This window comes from Puntigrus tetrazona, chromosome 5, assembly GCF_018831695.1.
Source record: "Puntigrus tetrazona isolate hp1 chromosome 5, ASM1883169v1, whole genome shotgun sequence".
Taxonomy (NCBI): Eukaryota; Metazoa; Chordata; class Actinopteri; order Cypriniformes; family Cyprinidae; genus Puntigrus; species Puntigrus tetrazona.
Window position 1 is genome coordinate 21,240,401 of NC_056703.1, and position 13,447 is coordinate 21,253,847.

Consider the following 13,447-nt stretch of genomic DNA (forward strand, 5'->3'; position numbering starts at 1 on the left):
GATTTTAGCATTGGAAATAATTAGGCTTCTGGCGATCGTACAATGTAAATAGTTTCTGTGCAGTCTATTGGGGATGCTTAAATCTCGACATGGAGTCAGATGATTTGTTTGTGCCAGGCCCAGACATTGGGTGTGCTAAACCGTTCAATTTAACATGACTGTACAGTGTGGCGTGGTGTTGGGACTGGTACACTCATTTAAGTAACTCTTTCTCTGATGCTCTAACCTTTTCTGCACCTTCACTCGCAAAACCAAAATAAAGAAATACACCCACTGCAGTTCAAAAGTCTAGGATTGGTAAGAGCTGTTCTTGAAATAAGTCTCTTTTGCTCACCAAGGCTGCATTTATTTGATCACAAATACAGTAAATATTGTAATATTAAGAACATTCTTTGCTATTTAAAATAACGTTCCTCTATTCTAATGTATATTAAATGCAGTTCATTTCTGGATAAACTGCATATTTTAAGTAGCCATTACTTCAGTATCAAGGCAAGGCAAGTTTATTTATATAGCACATTTCTAATGATAATTTAGAGTGGTTTACATAAAATGAATTAAAGTGCCCCTATTATGGGTTATGAAAGGTTCATATTTTGGTCTTGGGAGTCCCAAACAACAGGCTGACATACATGCAAGGTCAATAAAATACTTTTCTTATAATATGAATTTATTTTTACCCTTTTTTTTTTAACAACTCTCAAACAACTTGTTTAACTATTCATTTTTCGAAAAAACTCCTCTGGTGATTGGACGATTTGTGCAAAGAATCAATCAGCATTTTCATTCAAACAAACACGAACAATATGCTATTATGTCATTTTTAAAAACGACTCGTTTTAATGACATTTGGAGGGAAATACTAAAAACACTGTTATAATAATACTAAAGGCATTATTTTCTTTGCTCAGAATTAGGGCTGTCAAAATGGCTGAAAATCTAATTTTTGTACCTAAATATTAGTAATTATATCCAAATTTAAATGGCATAATTTTAGAAAAATTCTCTCCTGAAGGCACAAGAGGATGCATCGAGCAAAATATTACTAATTCACATTTCTTCTGCTTTCTCAATATTATGAAGGAACAAGCATTGAAATGCAACGACACCCACATCGTCCTCACATCTGATAAGGCTGCCTGAGTTTTAGCATTTTAATGCGTATTTTTATTTAAAGTCCTTTTTTATTTAAAGTAATTGTTCCTTATCCCTAAATAATACCGTCCGAGGTTTTCTCAGTCACTGGACGACCATGCATTTATCCATTTTCGTACTGTCCAGTGTAGAGAATAGGGCAGCAGATTGTGTTGATGGGAACAGCAATGGCCACAGGCCTCTTCTCATATTGCAGACCTGGGAAAAGGTTAGCTCAAGAACACATGCTCCAAATTGAGCTTAATATGGGCTGAGGAAAAGGTCAAGGAGGGCTACTGGTCCACTATGTCATAAGAGACATCAGCTGTGAGAGCGAGAGAGCAACTAATTACCCACTAACACGCTAAGATGGACAGCGTTGTCACCTGCTCCGACCTGCCCTTCCTCAAAGCTTGCTTAACCGCTCACATCACAATCATTTATAGCCTCCCTCCACCACCTATTTCCCTCAGATGAATGTTAATAATAACGCGTTGACCTCAGTCAAATCGCTGTGCTGTCTGTGTGGAGGCTTGGTGAGAACCTCACCGATCGTGTGTGAAGATTGAGAAAACATTCGTTTAGTTTGGATTCCACGTGCTTAGGGAAAAGCCTCATTAAAAGAGGCATTATCAGTCCAGCGCTAGAAGTATTGAATGACGTTCAAACTCATTCAGATATGAACGGCCTCCTGCACAGTTCATATGAGATGTCAACAAACTGGTACTGTTCTCATTTGTCTTGTTTGGAGTCTATGTGGCCATTGTCTGACCCCAACGACAGGACAGACGCTAGGTATATTTTGTGCAATATTATTTGTACTCATTACTGTCATTTAAAACATTTTGCTTATATTGTAATTTTAAATATATTATTATATGTTTATGTGTTATATGATATATATAAACAATATTTATAAAGAATATATAAAGTATTTAACTCATTATGTTTTACAGGTGTTTAATACTTTAAACCTGAGGTTTAAAAATGGCATGCCATTATTTTTAGAATATTCTCCTGATTTAAATTAGATATTCGTCATCAAATTTCAACACGTAAAACTCTCATGGGTTTTTTTTTTACACTTAAAACACTCTCCAACCACTTCAATCAATTCTTAGTGCTAATTGTAGCTCTAAAGCAAAGTGTACTTTCGACGGGCAGCCCCTAACAAAGAAAAAAATCAATAACCTTTTTTTTTTCTCTCTAAAAATACAGAAAGATTACTATAAAACAATACCTACCTCTTGACTCTTTTACATTATGAGTAATTGTTTTCGGTATTGGACAAGTTTTAAAATGCTTTTAGGGAATCAAAAGCTAATAAAAAAGGCCTATTTTGTTACAAAATACTGTAAGTTTTGGATGCGCTATGCTATCACCGCAAAACTGAATCAGATACAGTGAACAGCTTCTGTTCTGAGATATTCAATGTCAAATAAGACAGATGTGTAAAATATCTCGAGCACACAAATGTTTCTTACATTTTTATCAGCTGTTTCTCAGTAGGAGAATGTCCAGATATGAAGTACAGAAAGTTTTCTATCCAATGATAGCAACCTTTTGACTCTCCTTGCTACAGTCTTTGGCACTCATCAACTTTATAAGGCAGAACTGTCCTGAGGGCTTAAAGGGTGAACCTGTCTTTTGATTTTTGCATTACACTGAATTGTGTTTAAAGTGCTGTAGATCAAAAAACCAAACTAATTAATCACACATTTTTCTGAAATTAATTACAATTAATCTGGATTAATCCCACCTAACATTAAAGTTTTAGATATGCTAAATATATACTCTTAAATATACTTTATTACAATAATTTCAAAAATAATGTACAAATGTACAAACAATATATATTTTTAATATTTGTTTAATGGCATCTTTTTTTATGCCTGATATCACTGATATTATTACTGATTTCTCTATAAAATTGCCCTCTACTAATATTTAACTACGTACTATAGCTATTCAGCATGACAAAATAATTGTGATATAGCAATTTTAACGTTAATTAGACTTAATAAATAACTGATAATTTAAGTACTTCATCTTCACATACGCTCATTATAATAAATGTCACATTCACTTGTGCCCTCCAGCAGAAATATACAGAAATTGAAATTTGAGTTATCCTGTTAATAAAGTTATTTGTCCTTTTTTCTTTGCAGCAGCATTTCTCTCTTTACCTTTTCTGACCCACTTCAGGTCTTAAAGTCTCTATTGATGAGCTGACAAGATAAATCGTGTTTTGCTAGGCTTGTTCTTAAATGTGACGCATTAAATATATAACGTACATGCACAGTTTTAATTGCCTTTTTGGTAACTTCATGAGCTAACTTACCACGTCATTGCATGCTCGTAATTTATTTAGCACTTTGATATGAACGGATACGGGTTACATACGGAGCGTGCCAACGCCTTTGTTCTTGCGGTTGATGAGCACACGCTCTGAGCACATACCGTTTTCATAAATCGTCTGCCGCTGAAGTGAAGTGGAGCTCCTGAAACATCTCTGCTTAGATCTGCTCGTAAAGATGTTCTACTACTGAATAAACACACTTGTCAATACTAAATGTGACAGAAGAAGCAGTTGCGAGTGGGCTGGTAAACCCTAGCCCTGCCCCCGCATTATTGCATTTTTAACGGGTTAAACTGGAAACATTTATCGCCTGCGTTAACTGGTTTAGAGTTGACGGAAATATCCATAAAATAAATTGCTGATGTGTTTTCTTTTTTTTTTTTAATCATTGCAGATTTTTATTGTTATTAGTTGTGGTCTGATTATATTTATGCAGCATTTACTAGATTTAAATATCATTTATTAAATTTAATTATTTATATCATTCTAGGAGTGAATTTGCTTCTAAAAATAGCCTTTTTCTTTTAATGCCAAATATAATTCCTGTTTCATAGACAGGTGCACTGAAGAATATCACTCAAAAATGGCAAGTAAGTTTCACAATTAAAAAGATATGAGAAGTAGCAAGCAGAAAAACATAAACCGCTAATATTTGTTAACATGGGAAAAAAATTTTTTATAGTGTAGATGGATTTAAGAAAAAAATAAATAAAATCTGACCAGGGTATAATAGCAAATGAAGTGTAGGAAGAAGGTCAGACTCGGGTCACGCTAGCAATTAGTCATTTATCCTGATGTCAGCGAGCTGTGCTCAGACAGCCTGCTAATTAACATGGGATGTCCTCTTGATGAGTTACTCCCTAGTCCCTCATGTAGTAGATAAATGCTTCTCAAGTCTGCGAGCTTAAAAGCATGCATGTGCATTGCTTCATGTTAGACTTGTCAAAATACCACGTACTCTGCATGCGTTTCAGTAACACAAAAATCCCGACTGCTCATACACGGACACGCATCTGCATGCTCGTGACCCGTGCTGTCACCAAGGTTACGGCGACACTAATCCTAATTTAAATAACCAGAGGAGCGCTCTCTCATAAACGCACGTCTTTCAAGCAGCCGTAATGTTATGTACCTCTAGAGGTTTTTTTTTTTTTCCCTGACACTCCTGGGCCCTGAGGACTTGTCACTACGTGTGAAGGCCACGCTGCACGTAGGCCATGGTGAAATGTCAGCCGCAGAGAATGGAATTGATCATGCAGGACTCTTAATAATGTAGTGCTGGACACAGTTAGTGTGAATGATGGAAACTTAATGAGCACACAGGCTCACACGCAGCACCAATGAATCATCCACCCAAATCACTGTTTAGAAAGGCGCAATTGTCGACTAGTTTCACCTCTGCACGTTGTTTTGAATAGAAGGTCCTGTCTGTGGTATTTTTAGCGTCCTGTTTTGTGCAGTCTATTGTGTATTGAGGATTGACTGTGCACTTGAAAGTGTATGCTAGTCATTGATTGTGAAAGGATGTGTCTGATGGAGTTATCATGTTTTCTCTTGTTGGCTTCTGGAGCTCTATTGACAGCATTCGGGGGCTTGTTGATGGTTGCTATTGTCCTATGGGAAAAAGCATTCTGGAGGGTATGAAGTATTTTATTGTATACGTTTTCATCAAAGCATTTATATTAGTTACTTTGAACAAAGATGAGTGTCATTTGTATTCTAAATTGATTAAGCTATCCTATCTACATAAACCAAGAAATTTTCTTTTCCTCTAGATATTGATTAGATATCAATATTTTTTTTACTGATTACCCTCCTTGCTAAGAAAATACAGATCTATACTGGCTTCAAAAGGCACCATGTACAGAAAAAAAAAAAAATCTTTAAATGTAAAACATATACAACTAAAAATGTAGGCCAGCTTTGAATCTTTGGATTAAATCCATGTTTTTAGTTTTTTTATAAAAAGGCAAATGGACAATATAACCTTATATAACAAATATAATGAAAAATGAAGGACAACACTTTATTATAGGGACCAATTCAACTATTAACTAGTTGCTTATTAGCCTGCATTTCATAGCATATTGGCTGTTTATTAGTACTTAATAAAGCACATATTATGCATGACCATATTCTACATCCCCAATCCTACTCAATACCTAACTTAACTATTAATAAGCAACAAATTAGGAGGCACAAGTTGTAGATATTGGTTTGTTAACAACATAACATAATTATAAATAAACAGCATTTTTTTCCCAGTAACGAGTGTTTCCCCTGTTAAAACCCAATATTGTAACTGTAAAATGCAGTGTTACTATAAATTATTATTGTCTAACATTATTAGGCCTATCATTTTATTTTTCAGTTAATCTGAATGGATGCACAGTGCGATGTAAACTAGTGTGAAGGTGCACAACTCGCCGTAGCTTGGTCTCACACAAAGAAAGATCTTAGATACCACACAGAATCGACACGCTACACGCTCAGTCAACATGACAAATATGCTGTCATGGTTATTCTAATTACTAAAGCTCTGTCATCTTATAATGCTAAATTATAAGCAAAATAATATTATAATGCTATAGAAAACTACTATGGCGATTTTATTGCTAAGGTGTCCATTGAGAGTTAATAATATTTATAATTTTATAGGTAGTTTCATAACGGAATAGTTAGTTTCCTTGGTAATTAGTTACTTTTATAATAAGTTACTCAGTTACTATTTGTGAGAAGTAACTAGTAACTATAACTACTTTTTCAAAGTAACATGCCTAACACTGGTTAATAATGAGGCCTGAACCCTAAAAAATGTGACCAGATACAGAAAAGAAATTATTCAAAATGGGTAAAAAAAAAAAAAAAGTAATTTGTTTTATTAGTTTATTCTTTCTAATTATAGTTTATCGTTTTATGCAAAATTGACTAGCAATTACAGTTCATGCATTTAGACAATTTAAAAATGGTTTTTTCAGACACATTCTCATGCTGTGAAAACAAATCACACAGATTCACACAAGAGAAGGCAGGCAACTTTTCGTTTAAAACAAAGCCTCAGTTTTCAAATTTGTAATTTCTAAGAAATTCAAACAATACTTACTGTTTTGTGTATCTTTAATGTCGCTCTAGCACTTTCTGTTTATTTATTGCATGAAATAAACCTGAATGAACATCAGAAGAAACAGCATTCTGTGTTAAGTTAGATGTCAATGATGGCCAGTGCTGTTTCTTGTTTATATGTCCGTCTGGTTTTTCATATTGATATTGTTGGTCAAGTTAAGCTTGGACAGTCCTTTAACTGGAAAAGAACAAATTTAATTAAAAATTGTCCTCTTCCCAACGTCAATTCCCTCAAAATCTTTTTCCCACTGTAGACTGTTTTTTCAAACTTTCTTTGAAGTACTTTATTTAGGTCAGCTGCAATTTATTTAGAAAATTGCTAACAAAAAGACGGCCCTAGAGCTGTTTGTTCAGGATGGAGACAATGAGGAATGAAAACAGGGGGTCGGCCGGTCCTTTTAAACAGAGGAATCAGCTGGGCCTGCACTCCGCCACCCTTCATCCGCCTCTCTGCATCTTTCTCATTCTCTCAGACAAACAAAAACAGCACCGCTGGGGCCTCGGCCCGTCCAGGAGGGGTTGGTTCAGAGATGAAGAATGACTTGAGGATACAGAGAAATGTGTGGCGTAATCCTCCAGGAATAAGGGAAGAGAACAGAAGAAGTGGGGGCCTTTTTCCTGTATTTCTCTCAGTCTGTCCCTCTCTAACTTACACCTGGTTTTGTCCTTGCAGAATAGATATTCTTGGAAACAAGCCCCCAGATGTCCTCTCAGGAAAACTTTATTGCTGTAGTGTAGTGACAAACACAATAACGTCACTGGAAGCGGACAATTCAAAACAGCACAGATTCGGCAACACGAGGAGCTTAAAATATCATCTTGATGTAGTAGAGGCTTCAACTTGAATTTTTAATGCATACCTGATGTCAATGGCGGAAATAAAAACAATGACAGCTGTGGTAACATGAGATAAAATAGTTGTGGCTGAAACAATAATGTAGGTGTAAAAGATTGGCCTGCTTAATTTGAAATATATACATCTTCATGACTAGATAGACACAGTGAGGTTGTTTTAACTATACATGTTTGATGTGAGGCACTCAACCGGAGGTAATCCTGTCAGATCATCCATCCATTGAGTGAGCATGTACAGGTCGGCCCATCTGGTTTCGACCATTCAAGTTAGTCATTTCAAATAAGAATCGCGGTCCCGGACAGTGAGTGAACTCATACAAGCAGGTAAAATCTGAATTTCTTCAGTTACTGTTAAAAAACAAGCTAACAGACTTGTGGTGAGGGGAATCTGCTTTCTGCCTCCACCTAAGCTCCGCCCACAGAAAAACGCCACAGTGTTTACTGCACATAATCTTAAAGATAAAGGTTCCAAACGAGGGTTTTCTCGGTGATGCCAAAGAAGATCCTTTCTGGGTTCCCCAAAGAACTTTAATAGTTTCTCTTAGTGTAAAGAACATAATCAAAACAATTTTTCCACTATAAAGAACCTGTGCAATGGAAAGGATTCATTGATATATGTTTGAAGTTTGAAGAACCTATGTGTATGTGTGTGTGTGTGTTTGGTTTGGTTTACATATGAATGTGGGGATTTAAATCTGAATACACACAGACTCATGGGGAAATACAGAATGTGTTAGGTTTAGGTGTAGGGTTGATGTAGGGCAATAGAATATCCATTCGGTACAGTATAAAAATCATTACACCTACGGAGAGTCCCCACAAAAGATAGCTGACCAGATGTGTGTGTGTGTGTGTGTGTGTGTGTATTATAGTACTACTGAGGAAAAGAATAATTTAAGCACATAAAAATCTTCATTTGTCCTCTGTTTAACCTCTCAGCTGTCTAGGAATTTTAAAAGTGATCTTATTTGTGTGTTTTCTTTTCTATGGTGCACTTTGATCCAGAAATATCAGACCAAACAATGCCTGAAAACACTGTACTTCCTCTCCTGCTGCTTTTCTCAGCGCAGAGCAGCGCACAAAAGCAGCGTTCTCAAATAATACACCTTCCTACGCGTCTTCCATCACCCGGAGTCTTTTATAGTTTAACCGACTTTCCTCCTTTGCTCACCTCCTCATGGCCCTGTGGCGGTCTGAGGGTGGTTAGGGTTGAGCTGGAGCTCTGCTGGGTCTGGAGAGGTCGGACAGACAGCGGTTGACTATTTGAGGAGCTCTGACCCCGACAGCTCTAGTTTATTTGTGTCTCTCCTCTCAGCTCTCTGATTCATCATACAGCCCCATCTTACCTCAGCTTTGTTCACCACCTGTATTTATGGTCCTTTTGCAGCCCAGTCCCATGTAAATAAAGGCAAAGAGAACACAGATGCGGCTAAGTTGCAGATGTCCAAGCAATACAAATAAATAAGACTTTCTGTGGTACAAACGTGGAGATGTAAGGCAGAATATTTCCACTTCTACACACAATAAAAGTCAATAAGGACAGATGTTGGTGAGCACCGAAAAAAAAAAAATGTTGGTAACATTTTCACTTGGAGGTTTCAAGTAAACTTCACAAAGAAACAGCGCTATGTGCTACATTTGATGTCAGTAAAAGCCAGTGCTATTTAAAACAGCCTCTGTTTTCTACCATCAAAGACATGAAACTAGGCCCGTCAAGCATTTCTTGAATACAGTGACCAATCAGGTGTTGCCGAGTTCTGTACACTCATTAATATTCTCATTAGAACAAAGTGGAGAATGAGAGATTAAGTGTGCAGTATAGAGCCTTATTGATAAAAACTAAATTAGAACGTGATGAACTGAGATTAGTGACAGCTTTTTAGTGATTATTAGGGTTGTAAGGGATAAAATCAATACAATCTTTAACCAAAGGTGACAAGCTAATTTTAAAATAAGAAAAAGTGAGCATACAGTAGATTTAAGAGCTACAGTGCCTCTGAGAGGAATATTTTCAGCAAATAAAAAATGGGTCAAAAGTTTATTGTACAGAGCCCTACACATGAAATCGTGACATGGAATCGTGACAAAGAATTAAGAATCTGTTGCCATAGTTTTATTTATGACTACATTTAATTAATTCATTTGTTTCGGTTAAATCGTAGCCATTTTGTACTAATTTAGTGCCTCATTTTAATTGAGTAACTTAATAGCCATATTTTACCTTGGATGAGGGAAAGAGTTAATACGTTACATTCGTCAGTAATTTGTGGCCACAACATTTTTGGGTTTAGTCCGCATCATATGCAGGAATCTGTTCTATTTTGGATGGGTCACATAGACTATTTTTTTAAGTTAAAAAGAATCAGTATAGCATAGGCATATTTAACTATAATGAGGGAATAAAAGAAATTACTAATTCACAGCCGCAGTAGCATATGTTGGGTTATTTTTTGCTCACCCAAACCAGTCTTTGGGGAAAAGTGCTGCTTTTTTTAAAAAAAACGTCTTGTTTTTGTTGTACAGAAGAATAGAAGTCAAATGGGTTTGGAATGAGATCGTATAATGTAGTATGTCTGTCATTTAGTCTGCTTTTGTGTACTGGAGATGGCCTTAGAGATCGTACTGCACTATTCTCTAAATACCTATCTCTCATATTGCTATGAAGTCACTACTTGGCCTGGCTTTGTCAGATAGCAGCCGACAGTGCTGAAGAGCATGTGGACCCATCATTAAAAGCCCTTTCTGTGTGTGTTGAAAATCCTGCTGCAATGTATGTGTGTGTGTGTTTGTCTCTCACCATGCAATTAAATGTGTACTCTATTACTGTGAGTCAAGTGCTTGTGAAAGTCTATATACATAGTTAATCTCTCAGTAACAATTCTGTTTCTCAGTGAATAAGCAGCTGAGATGTGTTAACAGTCTTAAAACCAATGACTCAAAACCATAAACATACAATTACGCTGTCTAAGAGTCGTATTTATAGAGGAAGTGACATTTTCTTTGCTACCGGACAATTTCGGCTCACCGCTACACGCTGACGTGAGGAAGCTTGCTTTCTACTGCAGAAGCTGAAAATACATCTGGCTTAGTTCCAAGCTGAAATGCAAGCTACATCGGTGGGCCAATATTGTTTAAACTGATGGAAAACTACCAGATTGTGTTCTCTCTGTCTCGCATCCACTCTCTGCCTCGGTCTTTTGAAGAGAGCAAGGGTGACTTCCTGTCACTGGATGCTGTGTTTGCTTTTTGAAGCTGGGTCCCAGTGTACTGATGGAGACTACTGTTTTTATAACATTTATATCCCTCTCGTGCTTTCTTTCTGCTCTGATAACATTATCCACCCCGCCCCCCATCCATGCACACTCAGATCATCCAGGATGTGACTCCGTGCTTCTCTGCCTGACTCCCAGCATTCCTGAACCGCACACAGACGCACACAAACACACCCCTGATCGCCTTCTGAAGCCCGCGTAGAACTGTGTACACTAGTGAGTGTTTATTTGGCCGTGCATGTGTGTATAATCACCCTCTCTGGGCCACCTGTGCTTTAAGAGACAGGACAGGCATGTGAGGAATGTCAGTCTGCATGATTGTGCAGGTCTTTTGTCAGACGAAGATAGGAGAAAATCAATGGAAGAGCAAAATGCCAAAAGAAGCACTTTAGCTCTGTATGTTTAGGCTGATTGATTAATTAAATGCTACATTGTCACTGAAAAAAAAGAGAATTTCACTTATTGCTGTTGTATTACTTGGATTACAATTTAGCATACTAAAATATACTTTTAATAAAAAAGAATACTTTTCACGCAAGTATGGACACTAAATAAAAGTATATTATAGTTTATAGTATATTATAGTCATGTATATTAAAAACAAAATTTTAAGTGTATCTTTATATTTTTAATTTCAAACTTTGAAATATGTTTAAAATGTACTGCTGAATATACACGTTAAAGTCTGTAATTTGTTTTGCCTAAAATTGAACGGAAATCAATTTAGGTACATAACCATGCTGTCTCCTTACCTTTGATATGAGCTCATTGATTGCTAGATTTGTTGCAATATTTTTTGACTACAAAATTGACTACTTATTCAGATATCTGAATTTCTGATGAAAAATCTTATTTTGGTCATATATTCCAAGATTTAGGCTAGAATTTTAACAAAATTATTAATATTTTTCAAATGATAACTTCCGGTAATGGCTGTACTCATGTTCGCGAGTCGAGTCGTGTTCCAGCTCTTGGCTGACCTCTGACTCGAAGGATGAAAGCTTCATTCGTAGTGTAAGCTCAGGTGAGAATAAAGAACGAAGTCAGCCAAGAAGCTAGAACTCCACGAGAAGGAGGCCTGGGGTCATTTTTATTTCTTTAAGAACATTACTCTGCAAATAACTGCAATTGCAGCTTTCAAACAGAGATGCAGACTGCAGCTTTAAAATGATAATAAACCTGTGATTAAATACATGAGTTAGGATATTTATTGAGAGAACGACAAAGATTATTTTAATAATGCTTTACAGTTTGCCATTTTTTTCTAAATGCACTTTTTAAAAGTGTGTTTAAATAAATTAAAGGGTCAGTAAAGTGCACTTCGTATTTAAGACCTTTTATTTCATTAAGATTATTAATGAATATATTTTAGTCACACCAGCTCGAATCGGAGCGGAATGGAACGGTTCTTCAAAGAGAATTGAAACACAAGTGCTAATGAAATGTGCTAACTATCACAGAATAGATCTGCAGCAAATAACTTCTCACAAAAATCTATTTGACGGCTTTATTTAAATATAGCAAACGGGTCATTAACAGCCACTAGTCACTGTCTATTTTTAGATATTATTTAAAATGTCTCATTTATTTTTTGCTAAAGGAAAAATGGCTCTTTTTTTGGCGAGAACTATACCTTTAAATTTTGATTTAGTAGGTTCAATGATTCTCCATATTGCTACTTTCTGTTTGATGTATTTTTCTTTTATCTCTGTATTTCTCTGTATTTCTATTTACATCTAAGCGACTTACATTGCATTCAAGTTACAGTTTCACACTTTACATTAAATACCAGACATTTTAGGATGGACACCTCGAAAACACCTGATTATGAATGTCAAGACGTGTCCACTCAGTCAGCGTGTAGCACAGATGGTGGGATTCTTCACATGGTTCCTTCCTCACTGTCCCTCTGTGGGTGACGTCCTTACTGAAGAACTCCTGACCCGCTCGAGAAACGGCTAATGAACTTCTCTTCTTCTCTTCAACTCGGCCCCAGCGGCCCAGCTGAGGACGGAGCTTCTATCGGGGTCTCCTTTCAAATCTAACATCTGAATCTAAATCAAAAGATGTTTGTGAAGTGTTGGGACTCTGAGGGCCCAGTAGGGGCTTATGAGGGCTGAGCCCAAGAGGGTCGCCATTGGCCCTTTGCCCTGTTCCCAAACTACATGCACTCATACAAAGAATACAGGAAGTGGCAGGAAGTCCGGTAAAACACAATGAGATAACAGTCTAGAGCGTGTGAGGTCCATCCCAATATTGATGTAACAACAGTTCTTTTCCTTCTGTGTACTTTGTTTTCTGTCACACGCTGTTTCACTTACAATATATGTGCTGCCGTCTCCTACAGACAGAAGTGACTAGGGCTGCAACAGTCCAGATGGAATCTGCAGGCTTTTCTCACATTTTCTGAGCTGTTTTGTTGGAAATATGGCGAATTCAATGTAAACATAGTGAAACATGACAGCACTACACTAAATTAAGGACTATTTCAACCAGAAATGACATTTATAAACTTATAATATGACCATTTATCTTACAATATTTTTAACATCTTCTCATAATTGTCTATCCATTGAAAGTCCTCATAATCAAACTTTTGTTTCAGAAGCTCAGAAATGTTTGTGTGTTATGTATTGGTTCTCACACTTCAAGAAAGCATGTTTATGTGCTTTTGCTTAGCATATGTGATGATTAATAAACACGT

The 13,447-nt window shown here is 36.5% G+C and overlaps 1 protein-coding gene across 5 annotated transcripts in view; it reads left to right on the plus strand.

Moving 5' to 3' along the window:
- Window positions 1-13,447, plus strand: part of LOC122345215 (cytospin-B-like) — an 80,272-nt gene that overhangs the window by 59,957 nt on the left and 6,868 nt on the right. The window lies entirely within an intron of this gene.